This window comes from Budorcas taxicolor, chromosome 21, assembly GCF_023091745.1.
Source record: "Budorcas taxicolor isolate Tak-1 chromosome 21, Takin1.1, whole genome shotgun sequence".
In the NCBI taxonomy this organism is placed as follows: Eukaryota; Metazoa; Chordata; class Mammalia; order Artiodactyla; family Bovidae; genus Budorcas; species Budorcas taxicolor.
In genome coordinates, this window is record NC_068930.1 from 7,590 (window position 1) to 14,159 (window position 6,570).

Below are 6,570 nucleotides of genomic sequence, written 5' to 3' on the forward strand. Positions count from 1 at the left end.
TGATGCTATTAAAGTGTTGCACTCAATATGCCAGCAAATTTGGAAAACTCACTGTGGCCACAGAACTGGAAAAGGTCAGTTTTCACTTCAGTCCCAAAGAAGGGCAATGTCAAAAAATGTTTATCACACAACTGCACTCATTGCACATACTAGTAAGGTAATGCTCAAAATCCTTCTAGTGAGGCTTCCTGAAGGAAATCAACCCTGATTATTCACTGAAAGGACTGATGCTGAAGCTGAAACTCCAACACTTTGGCTACCTGATACGAAGGCTGATTCACTGGAAACGACACTGATACTGGGAAAGATTGAGGGCAGGAGGAGAAGGAGGTGGCAGAGGATGAAATGGTCAGATAGCATCACTGACTCAATGGACAGGAGTTTGAACAAACTCAGATAGCCAGTGAAGGACAGGGAAGCCGGCTTGCTGCAGTCCATGGGGATTTACATCCTTTCAGCCAGGCCTCCCCTCGGTGCTCATTTCTAACTTCCTTCCTAACAGTGGACATTTGAATTGTTTCCACTCATTTGCTTTAACAAATAGTGCTCCAGGGCATAACTTTGTATACTCATCAGTCTACAAATCTGCCAGAAGTAGGGCTGCTGAACCCAAGGTTAAATGTATTTGCGTCTTGACAAACATTGCTAAATAGTCCTCCATGGGTCATATTCCATTTTTCATTCTCATCAGAATAACTTTGGAGTTGAGACTTAGAATGGGGGGGGGGGGGGTATAGAGATGATCCAGATTTTATAAGCCTATAACACTTCTCTTTTTCAGCTTCCTCTCATATATTGAATACCAGCCTTTTCAACCCTTCTATCTTCTTATCTATCACCTCCCCTTTGGGGATCAGTAAATATCTTTTTACTTCAGAGAAAAGTCAGGCCTTTCAGTAAAAACGTTATTAAAGCATCTTGGCTTCCTCCTTATCTTCCACTCTCAATCTTGTACTCTGTTCACGTCACTAGGGAAGTAGCCATCTTTCACTTGTCTAGGTCCAGTGCTCTGGGTGCTCTAGGTCAAATCCCTCCATAATTCCTCAGGGACCTCGATCTGTCAACCAATCTAATGTTGTCGGTATTGTGGGTCAGGCTCAGTCTATCAATAACCAGTGCTGCGGCTAGACCAGCCCTTGTGGGTCTTAAGATTACAAGATGCCCTTCAATAACCATCAAGAAACGCTGGCAGCAGGTGGGGGGTTGGGGGGGAGTTTAACACTTACAGGACCTGGAAATTACATGGCAAACCTGAGGCCACACAGCACGGTCTTGGGAAGAGAGAACAAGGGCCTGGAGTTCTACTTTTATTGGGGTTGAGCACTGGGGTCTAGCGTTTTTGGGGGGCTGGAGCCTAGGATTTTGAGGGCTCACTCATTATTGGTGAATTTAACAGGAATTTAAGGCACAGGAAAGAGACAAAGCAAGTGGCCCAAGTGGTTAATCATTGAAGTCAACCATAATCTCTAAAACAAAGGGGCCTCAGTGTGGAGGTGGGGGGTGAGGATGGGAGGAGCCTGGCTTTTTATCTAGTTGTGTGGCTGGCAGTGTGTTTATTGAAGACAGTCATCTTCAAAATGCATGCTTTGGCAAGCAAAGCTTAAGTCAATCATTTGAATTAGACACACACGCACACAAAGCAAAACCCAGCTGTCAAGGCTACACTTCACTCCCTTCTCCTCCTGTCGCCTCCTGGCTCCCTGACTGCCTGCTCTCGTTTTTGTTTGTCTCATCATGACAAAACTGCTCACAAATATATCAGTGAATCCCTCAGTGCTAGGCATAACTGACTGTCAACACTTCAGCTTGCCTAACACTTCTCAGCATTTGACCTTGTCTGCATTCTTGAAATTCTCCCTTGACCCAGGGGACCACTCACGTATTTGCAGGACTGGTTTTCTGTTTCCTCCCGGGGCTTCCCTTCTTCCTCCTGTACCTTAAGTATTAGAGTTTTTTAGAGTTGTGTCCTGGGTCATTTTATCTCACTCTGGATATTTTCCTACCTGATGCCGGCTGGCTTCAACCATTCCTTCTGTTGGCTTACGACTTCCAGATCTATCCTGTCCGGGCCATGTTGTTCTGAATCTACAGTCAGCTGCACACTAGACTTCGCTGTTCGGCTGTCACACAAGCTCCTCAAACTCAACGTGTACAAAATAGAATTTGTTATGCCCGAAGTCCGAGGCCCCAAAACTGAGAGAATAAGACGTCCACAGCAATGCAAAAGCATAAAGCGGTTTTATTGCTAGCTCGAGCTAGGGCTCCCGTCTCATCCAGCACAGTGGAGCCCCGAGCTCTGGATTACAGCAGTATTTATACATTCGACCCTATTCTGTTGCAATAGCAGAGCTGGCAGACAGTGATCGGTTAGTTCATACGCTCAGGGACTTTTGAATTTCCACCTTGTTCCTGATTGGCTTTGGTTTGGTGCCCGCGGGACTTTTCCTAGGGGTGTGGTTTCCAGGAACTGTGACTCAGACTCTTTTCCCAAGAAATCGAGACCTGGGCCTAGCGTAATGTTAGAGCCTGTCATGGCTTCAGTCAGGTCCCCTAACATTCTCCCCTGTCTTTTAGTTATATGGAGGAATCTTCCTCTTTATCCTGGGGCAGGGCCTGATACTGTTGCCTCAGTACTAGCAGTTGAACTGTATTGATGCGTTCCAAAGGCTCTTTTCCCGGAACCTTACAAAATGGAGTTTTTCTGTTAACAAAATGGAGTAGCTTAGATTCTTCAGAATTCATCATTGTTCTCTGACAATTTCATTCTGCTCCTGTTTTTGCTATATCCCTGAATGGTCCCACCAATCACCCACTCTAAAAATACCAACTCTCAGCCCATTTCTTAACCCAATATTTAGTTCCTTACCAAGTACAACCGTTTGGTCTTCCTAAAACATTTCTCAAGTCTCTTTCCTCTTCTGCTCCCAGTGCCCCTGCCTCAGTTCAGACTGCCTGAATTACTGACAGCCTCTTGCCTGATGCCTGATCGTTCCATCTTTGGTCTTGAACAAAAATACCCCACTGTTACTGAACCGGGTAACTGAATCACGTTCATTTGTACAGCAAGTCAGTGCTGAGACCTTGAGGTCTGCAGCAGAGAAAGGGGTTGCAGGGGTACAGGCAGCCAAGCAAGGAGACAGGAGAACAAATCTCAAATTGGCCTCCTTGAAGGAGACGCTTAGGATATTTATAGGATATTTATGGGGTAAAGAAACAGTGTGGGAGACTTCCTGGTGGTCCAGTGGCTAAGACTCCATGCTCCCAGTGCAGAGAACCTGGGTGCAATTCCTGGTTGGGGATCTAGATCCCAAGTGCCACACCTAAGACCCAGTGCAGCCAAATAAATAAAATTCAAAAAGAGAAGCAGGGTGGTTTGAAGCTTCAGGAAAGGTTATTGAAGGGTTAGAAAAAGGTTAAGTAATTGGAGCTGTGCACAGAGGTATCTGAGTTACATGGTTCTTCACGGGATGCACATTGAGAAAATGATGGGCTGCATTATCATGATCTCAGGATGGAGATTTTGCCCCTTGACAATGAAAGGGCACCCATTGGACACTTGTGCAGGCCCAGTTGAATGGTCAGTGGTCTCAACTGGTTTGAGCTGGGCAAAACTAGCCCCGTATCCTGAACAACAATTTAAACAACTATTACTACACTGACCCCTGGTCAGAAGTGTTGTCTACAGGGGGCAGTTAGAGGAGTTGTGTGATATATTTTCTAGGCTGCGAAGCCAGGAGGATATGCAGTTTGCAGGAACAATTAAAATACACTTGGTCAGTGAAAGCAAGTTATAGGTTATTATTCATTAATATACAGATTCTAGTTCAAGGAATCTAATTAATAACTGCCCCCTATTTGACTTCACTGGGTTGGGCTTCAAAATGAAAATTTGCTCATGGCATTCTGCTGCTTAAAATTCTTCCTTAGTTCACTGTTGCTCTGAGATAAACTCCAGAATGCCTAAGCGAGGCATGGTCTTCCTGCGGCTCCCACTGTCACACAGATTGAGCTCCTTCCAACAAAGGTCATGTGCTTCCTTGTATCTCACCTGCTGCCTGCTCTGGCATCAGTTCCTTTGACCCTCTCTTTCCTCCCCTGTACCAGCTTGTTACAACTGCTCAAGCTTTCAGACCAGCTCTAGAGTGGACTTCCTGAAGCAATTCCTGGGCCACCACACAGGTGTGGTGCTAGCCTGTCCCTGCCTTTCCTTCCCCAGTTCTCTCACAGCATCCTCTGCTGGGATTCTTCTCATAGTGTTGCTGGGTGTTAATACATCTGTCTCCACCACCAGACTGTATTTTCTTTTTTTTTGAATGTCCACTTAGGAACAGGCCCTGAGCTGGGTATTTATTACACATTATGCCATTCAATCACACAGCAGTCTTTTTTGTATTTTGGTTTTGGGTGCATAGTGGGGTAGGTAGGATCTTAGTTCCCCAGCCAGGAATCAAACCCCACCTGCATTGGATCTTCCAACTCCCTGCATTGGAGGCACAGCCTTCATCACTGCACTGTCAGGGATGTCTGGATTGTATGTTTTCTGAAGGGAAAGACCGTCTTCTTGCATCACCAGGATCTAACTGGGACGTGTCATGCAGTGAGAGCAATCCAGCTGATATGAAGTGAAATGACTAGGAGCAGTTGGGTGCTGCTGTCAGCACAGAAGAACAGGCTGTAGTCATTTAGCGGCGCAAGACAGAGACTGCATTTGCAGTTTTTCCAAGCCTTCTTTTCATGTATTTATCACGAGTGTTACATTATCCATTAATTGTTCTGATAGGAGATGTCTTCACAGATGGGAAATCTGCTTGTTTTTTTCATGGGTATTTACACAGGGAATTTGCAGTCTTGGTCAGTTCCCAGACTGGCTGAAGTCTTTGATGTCAGCACTGATGTGATCCAAAGGGTTTTAGAAAGCAAATTGGTACATGTTAGGGTCCGCAAGGGGCTCAGAGCATATTATTTTAAAATGGTCCATTGTGGTGACCTGACAAACAAGGGGTGAAGTCACAGTGGCCACATTGCCCTGGTGGCATCCTGTTTTTCCTTAAGGCAATGTCCCGTTTTTCCCTGCTGGTGCCAGTTTCTCAAGACTACGTGACCACCCGCCTATGAGACTCCCTCCGACTATGTGACACCAGACCCCAGCTTCGGGCTAAAGGTAAACTAAGACCCCCTCCCTTTGGGGCACAATTTCCCATCGATAGGGTATAAGAAGTGTTGGCTGTGAAGGGAGATCACTGGTTTCTCTCTAATGCCAGTTACTTTCTCTCTTCCTATAATCTTTCTCTGCCTGAAAGCCCAGCTCACTCTCTTTCTCTCCATGTTTGCCTTCCAGTAACCACATTGGAACAGAAACTGGAGCAGGATCAAGAAGTCCTTAAGAAACTGGACTTGCCCACTGGTTCCAGGAGCTCCCAGGCCCTGGGGATTCCTCAAAACCACTTTCTGCAGGCCAGTCTATATCAGGCTCTTTGCTAATGCCTGGGGATGAAGCCTCATCCAAAGGCCATGTCACAGCACAGCTTTGAAAGCGATTGAACTGAACACTCACAGTACAGATACACCAAGGATACAGAAGGAAGGGAATAAAGGAGTCCAGGGCCTGGAGGAGGGGAAGTGATTGGTGCCTACTGCTGCTGCGCTAGCGACTGTGGGGGAGCCAGAGGAACTGACAGTGACGGACTGCCCAGTGACAAGAGGCTGGAAGAGCTTAAGGCAGGGGACCCAGGGGACCAGATCTTTAGCAACAGGGTTATGCACAGGGGACGAGAGTTTTTCTACAGCAATGGGAACTTCCTGTATAGAATCTGAGCCAGAGACGTGCCACGTGACACACAGCCGGGCAAGTATATTTGGTCTGCCTGAGTTTCTGTGTATGGATTATCCACCTTGGAAGCGAGAGAAATGAAGAGCATGGAATGTGGGATGAAAGGTTTGAATCTGACAAAGGGCAGAGGACTCCACAAGGCAGAAGTGCCTGGGAGTGGGGCAGTGACCGGCCAGATAGAGTCCAGCCTCCTGGAGCACAGCCCCTGCTCTGATTCACCTGCATCTTCAGGACTCACCCTTCTTACATGTGCTCTTTGACTTGCTCTCTGTTACTTTTGTTACTATAATCACACATAATGGCCTGCCTCAGAGAATCCTGCCCCTCTGCCTGACTGTTAAAGTGCCTTTGTTCAGAACTCTGTCCGCTTGTGGATGGCAGGAAGGAAGAAATCAACACATTCTCTTCCTGAGACTTGCCATTCTACAAGATATTTGCAAGATTAATGGCCTTTTTAGTTTGTTTCCTCACCTCTTCTATCTCTAATTCATAAAAGAACCTGGCATCCATACCCCGAGAAGATGGTTATTTGGAGGCATTAATCGGCCATCTTCTTGGTCAGCCGGCCCTCAGAATGCAGCTGTATTCTTTGCCTCAACACCTCGTGTCATGTGGTGAGCATAGCGAGCTTTGACCCTTGACCCTGCTCCTGACCTCTGTCCTTAGCTGATTTTAATCTGCATCCTAAGCAGCTCTGTGCCAGCTGCAAAGAGAGGGAGCCAGTTCACACATCCCTCCCA

The 6,570-nt window shown here is 46.6% G+C and overlaps 1 pseudogene; it reads left to right on the forward strand.

The window, feature by feature from the left end:
• The first annotated feature begins 2,928 nt into the window (after positions 1-2,928).
• LOC128066649 (neugrin-like) lies at positions 2,929-5,814 on the forward strand (annotated as a pseudogene).
• Positions 5,815-6,570: the final 756 nt, after the last annotated feature.